Source organism: Scatophagus argus, chromosome 2, assembly GCF_020382885.2.
Source record: "Scatophagus argus isolate fScaArg1 chromosome 2, fScaArg1.pri, whole genome shotgun sequence".
In the NCBI taxonomy this organism is placed as follows: Eukaryota; Metazoa; Chordata; class Actinopteri; family Scatophagidae; genus Scatophagus; species Scatophagus argus.
In genome coordinates this window covers 16,849,213-16,861,438 of record NC_058494.1, presented here as the reverse complement: position 1 = coordinate 16,861,438, position 12,226 = coordinate 16,849,213, and the positions used below count along the sequence as shown (strand labels likewise).

At 38.3% G+C, this 12,226-nt stretch overlaps 1 protein-coding gene across 4 annotated transcripts in view; it reads right to left on the bottom strand.

Moving 5' to 3' along the window:
* Nucleotides 1-9,384, bottom strand: part of ctnna2 (catenin (cadherin-associated protein), alpha 2) — a 288,411-nt gene extending 279,027 nt beyond the window's left edge. For 2 of the 4 annotated variants that reach the window (XM_046414573.1, XM_046414564.1), the window contains exon 1: nt 9,026-9,383. The gene's annotated coding sequence lies outside the window, so the exon portion shown is untranslated. Of the gene's footprint in view, nt 1-9,025 lie in introns of all 4 variants that reach the window. The other 2 variants (XM_046414554.1, XM_046414546.1) reach the window with 2 other exon arrangements.
* Between the last annotated feature and the right edge of the window lie 2,842 nt (nt 9,385-12,226).

The following is a 12,226-nucleotide window of genomic DNA, read 5'->3' as shown; positions in this document are numbered from 1 at the left end:
CTCCTTCATCCTATAGATATAGCCTATTTTAGCACAAAGGTTATCCTTTGTAGTGGATGCCTTATTCATATGACCATCTTCCTTGCCTAACCTACATCATATGTCTCAAATATATGTGCAAGTTTCTCGAGCTGAGGACAAACAACAATTGGTGAACAGCAGGTACAATAATTTAATCTACTACGTTGTAACCGAAAGATAAGATATTACAAACATTAAGTCATGCTCTAGCCTCAGACTAAAGTGGTAATTAATTGTAAAACTACAACATAGTAAGGTATTTTGAATAGATATTTCCAATATTATTTGGAATGTATTACTTGCTACAAGGCTATCTTTCAAATCTGTTCTGGTCATATTGCTGACATTATTTAATGACATTATTTGATGTTTGTGAACATTGGCACACAGCACCCTCAGCAGTTTTAACAAACTGTCCAAATTATTATGGGATCTTTGAGTTTCTTTTATGTGTCTTTGCATTCTACTCTTGTGTTTATGTCGTGTTCAAGTGATTACAGTTGTGTGTTTGACAGAATATTAAACACATAATGTTCAGACACAGTGTGAATGACATAAATGAGAATCTCAAAGCAAAAGCTTAGTGTATACCTGGTGGATGTGGTTTGATGTAGCAGTGAAGGGCTATTAAAGGCAAATCCTCTTTTACCACAATTCTACAGCACTCCACTTTGTGGAGTGACCAAAGCAGAGCAGATGACTGCTTTTGACTGCAATCCCTCTTGTGGTGCAAAAATGATCAGGTTCAGAACAATTGGGTTAATTGGAATCTTATCAAACACTCCCAAAGTGCAGGACATTGAGGGTACCCTGTGGAGTTTTTAACTGCTAGTAGCACCACGGAGAAATTATTTTGTCAGTGTATTGTGCATTCACACGTGGATTCTACTGATCAGCAATTTGTGGTGGGAAAATACCAACAAAAGCGAAAAAGAGAAAGAAGACAACAACAAGTACAGATGAACATGAACAAAACAGGATTTAAAATATTTCAAAAATAAGATGTGCAAATGCCACACAACTAACACTTTGTTTTTATCATTACCCAAAACTTTTCTACTACAAATTTAACTTCTGTTTGTTCAACACTATTGAAACAACATGAATCTAAAAACTTTCCATTCTTACTACTGGCAAAAATTGAAATTACACTTTTCATTTTATTCACATGCCACTGTTAATCTGCAAATAATTACTGCAGTAAGTAATTTTAAAGAACTGAGGGCCAACAATACTGTACGCCTTAAGTCTCACAGTTTTGTAGTTCATTAGTAATACATGGACCGTAATGGGAACAATATTTCAAGGACCTTAACCCATCACAGGGGTCTGGTATAAAATGGGTCCAACACAAGGTGAATTGAACACAAGTTTTTTTGACAAATGCATTCCCAAAATGATGTACTTAGTAAAAGAAACTTCAAATATTTCATATTATATAAGTGACAAATGCTCTAAACGCAGTTAAAGGTCATATTGAATTTATGAGGTCCTGTGAAAAACTGCCCAGCCTTCTTTTTCTTTTTTTAAAGAGAGAAGATCATCAAAAAAAGAAATACTAACAACATATACAGTAAATATGCAGCCATATTTACAAAGCGAGAAGGTAATTATAAGAGGCAAAGGCAAATGAAAGACTCGCATTCCTTAAATGTCTTTCATGGATGTACAACATGTCAGCATGACTGGCCTTGCTTGGCTCATTTTTCCTGTGCTCATGCCCTGAATATGTTAAGTACAGTCCCGCACCTTATTTTAATGGACATTACATGGGATGTGTGTGTGTTGGCTTCAGCAGTCAAGACATGGGGAAGATCATAAAAAAGGTGCCAGTAAGCAGAGTTTTGACTCACTTCAGCATAAGGTCAGCACAGATAGGTTTTAGACTGTCAATACTGACAATACCAAACGAATATATCTTCTTAAATATATTTTTCCTGAGAAAGGTACCCACATAAAAACCTATAGATGATATTTTAAGGAACTGAAGTGAGCTTAGTATACTGCTCTGAGCACACCGGAGCTTGAGGAAACATTTGAAAAATTAAAAAAAAAAGCTAAAGCTAGCCAGAGTTCAGTGCCAGACACAAGCCAGCAGCTTCTCCTTTCCTTGGTATGAGCAGTGAAAAGACCAAAGCAATTACTAGGAATATTATGGATCATGACCCTGGATGATCAGCAGTTCTCCATAGTTGAGAATCAAGGTTTCAGAAATCTGATAAATTACCTCAGAATGGAGAATTTGACTAGTAAAATATGTCATATAAAGTTGGATATACAGCTCATTTTCAGTTAACTGTTATTTGTAGCTCTTTCCAGTTGCTTTATTTTGAGAGGAAATTGAAAAGTTTAATCACCTCTTTTAATATGAAAGTAAAATCTTGCATTGAAGAAAAGTTTTTTTTGTTTGTATGCTACTATAGTTTTGAGAAAGAAAATTGGAATCAGCAGGTCACATGTACAAAAAATAAAAATAAAAATTGAAATGGCACAATTGCAATCAGTGCACTACATTACCACCTACATTATCACTATCATATTTCAGTACAACAGAAATCCTAACTGGCCAATTCACTCTAATATAGTCTACACTATTGGTTTTTTAATGGGATAAAATAGTGAATTAATTATGGCTAGGTGACTGTAGAAGCTGAACACAGAAAGGAGTATAATAGGAAGCAAACTACACATGAGGATAATTTCTGAGAAAGTGGGGTAAACACTGAAAAATGTATGCACTCAGGCATTTCTCTGAAAATCAGTAAGCAGCTGGTACAGTCTAAGCCTTTAACACCCCAGTTTTTGGTTTATTTATAGAAAAGATCTATTTTATCTTCACTTGAGGTTCATTTCTAATTACATGAAATGTATGTATTTAACTTTTGGAAAGAAAAAAAAACTGCCTGAAAGGATATGTTCAGTTTCTCACTCCAAGATCTTGGCTAAACCCTGAAATTCAAATCCTACAATAGCTCCTGGTCAGCATATAGATTTCAGTAAGAGGAGTGAAGAAAAGCAGTCACCCAACAATGGAAAAGTTAATGCACCAAGACAGAGCACACACACTGTGGGGGAGGAGCTGGGAAAACACTAGGGGGCCCATACTGGTCCCAGATGTATGAGAGAGACAAGTGAAGTATTGGAAAGACAGAACAACTGAGAGGATGAGAGGCTCAAATGGCCCCTAGCAAGGCTCTCTGCACAGATTTGTTTTTGATAGAATCAAAAACAGTAAGGCACAAAGGAGGAGAGAGGCACAGCACAAGCTGAGAGAGAACTTTCTAGCGCCAGAAGTGCGTAAACATGACCTCTCATGGCTAGAGAAACAATGATGTGAGAATGACATTGGATGTTCGCACACAAATTATGCACAGTTCACCGAGCTGCATTGTCAGCGCCCATTCATTGATGCCGACATGCTACATCTACAAAATTCACCACATGCCAGATTCTTTTGTAGTGAGATTTATCTCCATACTGTTGATGCTGACAGAAACTAGTGTATGAACCATGGTTAGGGATGCATGATATATATCGGGCTAATAAATCATCAGCCTGACAATGGGAAATTTATATTGTTATGTATCATTCTGATAATGAAATTATGGCCAGTAAATAATGTCAATATTATGAAACCAAACTGCATTCACTGACTTAACAAGCGCAGCATCTACACACCTATGCAGAGTAGATTAGAAAGCCAAATATGTAATTGTGTGCATGCCTAACACTGGTGAACATACTCACTATATAGTCAGGGATGAACATATATTACTGTCACACTGGAGGAATACTGTTGATTTTACAAGGCAAGTTGATAAATTGCAATATGGAACAGGAAGCAGGTTCAGTTACTTGTAGTGTCCTATAGCGTCCAGGGCAATCTCCACATATCTCATCAATCTAACATAAGTTTCACACAATATATACATAACATATTGTATGTAGGAAAATACCTTGCAAAAAATCAGGATCTCCAAAAAAAGTATCTAGCATCAGCAAGAAAATCACCCTGCAGGTTCACTATCATCATTTCTGTTGATGACCATACACTCTATACAGTATTTCAGTTCTGAACACAATTTTGACTTTGATACTTTGCTTAATGTAGCCCTCAAGACTGAATTTGGTAGGGTAAATTTATTTGTTTAACCACGATTTGATCTTAAGATTTAATAATGCCTTGATGAAATTCTTCAATCAATGTTTGACTTTACTTTTCTGAAATCTTTCATTTAAAAGTGTCTAACTATAACAGTCCAATGTGAAAGAAAAAAAAATTCTGTGCTCTGAAATAATGGATTTCACAGTCTAAGTCTATAAGACTGATTTTGGAAACAGTTGTTAGGGACACAATATGTGTTACTATATGGCTAATGACCAGGAGCATATTTGAAGTTGCTCTTGTTGGTATTAGAGCTAAAGGTGAGTGGTGATGGTGTTGGAGTGGGTGGGAATGGGGGGCCCAATCTGGCAAATTTTGTCCCCTTGTCCAGAATTCCTAATGTCTGGCCCGCTTACCATGACTACCAGATTCAATGTGATTTGAACATTTATCTCCAACTTCAAAAAGACATTCTTTTTATGCTAACAGTCTAAGCCATCCTTGTCCACATGAATGACATGAATTTTTACGAGTTATAGCAGTTTTTTAAGAGTTAGATATAGCCAGCTATAAAGGTGATGAAATGATCCACATTTCGCTGACACCTCAAACACTCAGAACCGATCAGGCCACTGACCAAGAAAAGGAAAATACTATTAACAATTCAATCTTAAAAAAGAAAAAAAAATCAATCAATTCCCCAGAGACTATGACATCTGTGGGAGGCTGTGGGAGAATCATTAAAACAGTAGTAAAAAATCCTGGCAGCAGCTTGGTATCACAGTCCAGTTACCTCCCAACAAGGAAAGGGGCTTTCTGCTAACTGAAAAATTTGACTCTCTCAGTTCTTAGGAGATACAAATTCCTTTTGGGAAGCTATTAATTAAAAATCAATACAGTGAATCAATATATTACCACTTTAGAAAATGTTGGAATACTCAATCGTTCAGATATTTTCATTATACCCCTATTGCCACCTACTGTAGATAAATTTAAATTCTAAATTAAAGATATGCATAGAAATGCAGAGAATACAGTTTTCATGGCACCAAAAGACTGACTGACAATTCAAAACAATCTGTCATCAGTGTTATATTGTGCTGTCTGTGGTAAGCAATAACATTTCTCATGTAACTGACAATCTAAATCAATATTGAAAAAGCTACAAATAACAAGTGGTTTTTAATATACAATGAATGCCACACTTGTTTCCCTTAAAAGTGAGTAATTAAAAAAATAGTGGCTGATAAATTTAACCAGCTTCTCTGCAAAACAATATCTGTAACTGTAAGGCACAATGCAAATAAACAGTACAGTTTACCAAGAGTTTCACTCTTTTAACCAGTTTCATCATCACATGAAGCTGACCACCTAGTTTATATATATATATATATGTTGCTTTTGCTAAAAGCCTGACAGGCAATTGAAGTCAACCCAAGCTACAAGCTATTTCTGCTATGAGCCTAGTCATATTGCATCAACTAACCACAAACGAATGCAATACGGATAAGCTGTACAAAAACAATACAGCACACATGACAGATCAGTGCAGCTTAATGTCTTCTCTAAAACTTCAAGACCTGGAAACCATATGATCAAGTCAACTTCACACTCAAGTCTGCACAGATATATTAGCAGCATTTATTGGCTTAAAAGAGAAGGACTCCTACAAGTCTGAGGCACTGTTAAATATTTAGGTCTAACCTGAATATAAGATCTGGGCTGCTTAAAATATAAAATTTTGATTAAACATTTCCACACAAGTAAAGTTGTGATGACACAAGGGTGCACACACTTTTGCACTTCTTACGTATTTAAACGCTATTAGCCTCTAGAGAAACAGACAAAACATCAGCCTGCCTTCTGTTGACTTGCAGTGCTTTGTGAGCAGTTTCTTGGTGAAACGTTATTCAGCCACACCCACCCACCCACAGATTTTGGAGTAATGGAAGGATGGGTGCATGGATTGATTTTTTTAATGATAGTCCTATAGAGAATGAAGCTGTGCTGGAACAATATAAACTCTCACTGCAACAGCTCTTTCGCTGGGCATCGTGGGTGTGGTCTTACAGGCAGAAAAACAGGCATGTGAAGGAACTTAAGAGAATAACCTCGTTCTTTTTTGCTGCACCAAGCTGCTGATGCTATACTTTCAAGCATTGCTGGATCATCCACTTTATTGTTCCCCCTGAAACAATAAAGTCCTCTTTGCTTTTTTATTTCTTTATTGTCCAATGTGGGATAATGTCATATAAACATTTAGCTGAGGAAACAGCAGCTGCAGATTCATGAAGCCAATTCAATACATGCCTAAGTCACTATGTCACACAGAGTAGATTAAGCAAGAGTTATGAGGTTTTCACCCCACAACATGTTAACTTAAATATGAGGAAATATGCACTTTGGCAAAAATCTGGTTAGAGGGTTGGCTGTCAGTTCAGTGCAGTTCCACATTGCAGCATTCACCCAGAGGTTAGTGAAAATTGATGTGGTAGACAAGAGCGATACAGCTATTGATTGTTCTGTGTTGTTTCTGTTGCCTCATCTCTCATCTCTTAACCAGTATCAAACATTTGTGCAAGGGCTGGAGTGAGAGAAAAGCCTGAGAAGACAGGCAGTCCTGTTCCGGTTAACGGGGGTACCATGGCTACCTTAAAGCTCTGCTTTAGTACAACAACAGGGGGTTCCATGGTGTTCAGCCAATATCGCTTCCTCTCCCAGGAGACCAAGAACACAATGCACTCCTGACTACCATTGATTCTCCCCTGAATTACGGCTTTTCCTTATCGGCAGTAACAGAAACAGAAGGCTTTATATTGCAAAGGGCATGGCGCAACTTGGGCAAAGCATTCAGATGGTTACATTGAAAACTGTAAAACCTTGTCATTTTATATTGTCAGACTGCATACTACATGCTAGCTGAGAATAGCTGTGTTTCTGAATCAGAACTAGTTCTAACTAGATTGATGTGGTTCACTCGAGAACAAAACAAGTGTTTTACTTTTCACAGTCAAAACAAATTGTTAAGACGACACAGTGATAAAAAAAAACAGTAATTATAAACTGTTATGTTGATTATTAAAGCAAGTTTAGTAATGGCTAACCATCTAGTATAACAGCATAATTCTGTATATGCAGGCTGCTGTAAAATGACTAAACTGATGCCTGAATCATTATGTGATTATTCAGTTATTTTTTGCATTGCTCATTTTTTCATTAATGTATATATAACATATTTTAAGTTAAGACTATTTGTCTGACAAACAAGAAATTTAAAAATTCGAGGAAATTGTGATGGTATGAATCACAATTTTACAGATTAACTCATTAATCCATTAACAAAAATATATGTATTTATAGATATATATACAGATATTATGAATCTCACACATAATATATTTAATTCTAAAAAAAAAAAAAAAAACGCTCTCCTAAACAATTCTCTTAAGTTCAAAAGCCACAAGATGGAGCATTAAAAAACTAAGAAATCATTACATTATTATTTTGGCCTCATCCTTCGCAGGCTGTCTAATAAAATGACATGGTGCAGTAAACATAAGGGGTGGAGAGGTGGAGTCCACCCACACAGTCTGAGCATGCCTCCTTGCCAATCAAAAGTTTAGATTCTAAATGCGGCCACTATGTGACCCCTGCAGGCCTCTGGGATTCCATATATCCAGTTACAGGAAGAGAATGTGGCAAACTACACTGGGTCAAAAAGCCGTGGACTCACTCCTGCTGCACTGTGCTGTTCAATTTCAGAGTGCACTGAGTCTGAATGATGCATGTCTACAAACAAGCCCACCTATCGAAACACAACACACATACAGATCCTTGATCGTTTTACAATTTTGTAATTTAAATTGCAATGAACAGGGAATTTTAATCAAAGCTCAGTAATCGGCAGTGTGTAACATACAAGGGAGAAAGCAGATGTTTATCACTGACTATAGATAATGGATGAGTGTAGTATTGACTGAAGACTGTAACGCTTGAGTCTGTTGTGTCTTGCACAGCTTGATATGTTACTCAAACTGAGTGTTATCACTGCTGAAAGAGCTAACAGATTCTTGACTTAAGGTTTAAGTTGCAGGGTGAGGCAAGGCTGTGTACTTCTGTGTACGCTTAAAATCCTTGAGTCAAGCACGAAGGCGTAATAAAGAACTCAAAGTCGTTTATATTTACGTTAATATATTTACCTGTATCTCGTGTGACAAAAAAACGAGTGGTGAGTTTATTTAAATAATCGTTAATTATGACAAATAAACAACGAGGCAATTTTTTTGAGACAAAAGAAATCCAACTTCGAGTGCTGTAAACACACGAAGAGAAAAGGGCTCAGCGGTCTTTATGTGAGGGAAGAAACTGGAGGATTTCTATCCGGAACCTGAGCGATTAAACAGAAGTTAATGCATATGCGTAACCGTTATTTCAAGTTACTAGCAAAAAGTGACAAGTGTAGCTGTAGTGTCGAGTTAGCTTAGCCGTTCCTCTAGCCTAGCAGCCTAGCTTGTCTCTGCCCGACAGGCTCATAAGTCAGTCGGAGCAGGCTTTCAGCACTGAGGTTACTGGATAGCAGTGCTCGGAGTGCGGTCTAGATAGCGTTAGCAGAGTCGGGAACACAGATTCCTAGCTAACGAGAGCAGCTCGGCTCAGCAAACAGACGCCATAGAAGCACGCTGTGGTATAATGAGCTGTAGGGTATTTCAGTGCAGGGATTTATTCACCCCACCAACTAGCTTAAGCACAAGCACAAAGATGAATGGAAAGGCGGACCTCGCCTTAGCTAATGTTAGCAGTACAGCGGGTCAGTCAGTGCAGCAAGTGTGATGCTACCAGAGTGCTAGCGAAAAAAAACCATCCAGTTGAGAAACCACAGCATTCACATAGCTAACGCACCTTTAACCGTTGAAGATGACACCTCTCGCAGGTCCGCAAACTGTGTACAGCGCCTGGTTTCACTGAGTATTCCCCAAAACGGTGTTCTCCTGGTGAACAGTGAAAATCGACTCAATCCGGACGCTTTCCTCAATCCTGTGGTGCTGAATCTGAGGCTACACGCTTCTGTCGGTGTCTCGGAAATGCCTCCTCCTCCTATAGCTCGCTGCGAAATAATGAACCCTCCCAGGGCTCAAACCACAACAACAGAGTAGTCAGGTGCAGACGATGGTGCGCTAGTAACGGAAAGCCTTGCGATATAGTGGGCTGAGCGGTAGATTCCAGGGCTGTCAAATCAGGAGAGTCTGCGTCTTTGACGCATGCGTGATTCCCGGTGTGAGGATGCGCACTGCCAGTAACACACTGTAGAGAGGATTTCAGAGCTTTGGCACACACCGGGAGGGTGCATGCTGATTCCAGCTTTAATAATAGTAATAACAACTCATGATAACTGATGGCGATGACTGTGGTAACGCCAAAATACATTTGGAGAATACTAACTTACAGATAATTTTTCTAAAAGTATTTGCTGTAGATATAATTGTAGATTTATGGCCAAAGGAGGATGACAGAATAAAGTTCTTTTTTATAACCGCTGAAATGATGCAAATTTGGTTTACAAGACTGAGCTGGATCGTTTGGGTTGTGGAAAGTGATGTGTACTTGAGTTAGCAAGTGTATTTCTGCTGCATATATACAAAATATTTTAGATATTGTGAACATTAAAAGAAATAAATCCAGTTACTCTTTACATGAAACAGGAGACAATTACTCACTCACTGGTGAATCAAAAAAAGCACAAACCCAGGTGTTTTATTATGCAAATCTGTAGTGGCTAGACTAAATCCATTTTTTTAGATTCTATAAATAACTAACTGGACAAGAATATAATGGTTCACATTCTGATAGATAACACACAGTCGCTTTTTGGGACAACGCAGGACATTGGACAAGACCAGCAGGTACACAGCTGCCAGCCTAAAACCTGTACAGTACAGGGAGGAAGAGTCTGTCTACCATCCCCAAAACATTAGAATTCAGAGATCAACATATTTGCTGTAAACATGTTTGTTTTATTAACAATACTTAAAATACAGCGTAGTTACCGCAGCTGAAAAGAGAGGCACATAATTTCTCTGCTCTGCAACTAAACCGTCATAAGAAATGAAAACAACGACACCAGGTAATTAGACACCTTATGCACTGCCCTGACCACACTGACCATAGACTTAGTAATTACTCATGCAAACAGTATTCAGTCAATCCATCTTTTTTTTTTTCTTTTTGACTGAATGTTTTTGCATGAAGTGTAAATAGCTAATGAAGCTCTAAAACACACCCTGAACTTTCTCAGTCACATCACAGACTATCTGCTTTGGACAACTGAACAACCAAGAGACGATTGCAGCAAACTTGTACATCCATGTTTCAATTCACATTCTCTCTCATGGAACTGGCAAGAGGCTAAGTAAGACAGATGAGGTATATCCTTCTAATAGCTACATCCCCCAGCTCTACCTGGGGGATCCCAAGGCTTCCCCAGCCCAGATTGCCTATGTTATTTGTGGTCCATTCTGCTTGTTCTGGGTCTTCCTGTGGGTTTTCTCCCAGTTGGATGAGCCTTGATTTTATCCACCGGGGGGCTGTCAGGATGTATCCTAATCAGATGCCTGAATAACTTTGACTGTGTCCTGAGGAGAGAAAAGGTGGTCCAACTCTAAGCTCTCTCAAGTTATCTGAGCTCCTCACCCTCTCCCTAAGGGTGACTTTAGATGCACTATGAAGGTAACTCATTTCAGCTGCCCCACTGCCCAGAGCTAATGACCATAAGTAATGTTTGGAACACTGATTGCTTGGTTTAATCATGAGCTTTGCCTTCAGGCTCAACTTCTTCTTCATCTTGACAGTCTGGTACAGTGCCTGCATAATCACAGACAGCAATCCACCTGTCAATCTCCTGTCCTATTTTAACCTCCCTCATGAACAAACCTAATCTCAGCTTACTCCCAGTCCAATGAAGCCACACCAGTTTATCATTTCCTTGTGTGGGAAAAGTGGCTCTCAGAAGTTTGGTTGAATTGGTCTTCAGGGAAAAGCCTCAGCTGGTAACTTCTGCCATGATTTATTTTGTTGGTATATCTCCTGCATCAGAGTCAATGCTGCTGTTAAGGCAAGAAGAAAACATAGGCTTACTGAAATCATAAGCAAATTTCTGATCATACCTTAAATTGTAATGTGTAGCCTCCTACAACAAACTGCAGTACATCCAGTTACTGCAATTTAGCTCAGTAAAGTGAGATGCTGATAGAAATGATTTAAATGATTACATACAACCCTCTGGCACACTATAACTCTGCATACAGAAATGAAATGAATTCCATGATCCATGATGTCATGAGAAAAAAATCACCTTTTATACATAATCAACACCTCTGTTCTCATCACAACTGAATAAATATTCAAAAGCCCTCAAGTTTGATAGACAGCCATATCAATTACTCATTCTCTCATCTCATACTCATAGAAGGGAGACACACAAAGTTATTTTCAAGCTTGGTCTGTCGAACTTGAGGACAATTACAGAGTCTGAAATGAGCAGGTAATCACTGAAAGCCTCGGAGAAGTTCTGTCTCCTGAGGAAATTGGATTACGCTGACTTTCAGCCAACGTATTAGGTCAGGAAGTCACAGCTGAATTAGTTGGACCTTTGATGGTATGCAGCTGGGGCAGATGAACTCTCACTGAACATCCATAATCTTTTAGGAAGTCAGTCATGTTAACAATATCAAAGCAAACTCTCGAGTAAAAGACAAAAACATAGAAGAAGTGTAGAGGTTTTAAAGAGGAGACCCTTGTCCTAAAAGTCAAAAAGGTGAAATCAAAGTAAAAATGATCATCATTACATCTAATGGTGAATCATTTATGGGTGATTATACATCGTAAAAGCTAGTTGTGCGCATTGTCTTTATTGTCCCAACATTTTCTTTTCCTGTCTCCTTGTTTGTCTTGGGAGAAGAAAAGAGCAGAAACAGCAGCCCATTGTCTCCCATCTGCCTGTGTTTTGTGTGCATGGCAGCAACCCAACACAACATGTTAGCAAGCCATTATTCATTTGTCAGATAGGGGACTGTGACTATGGGTTTACTGTGGAGCTGTCTTGTC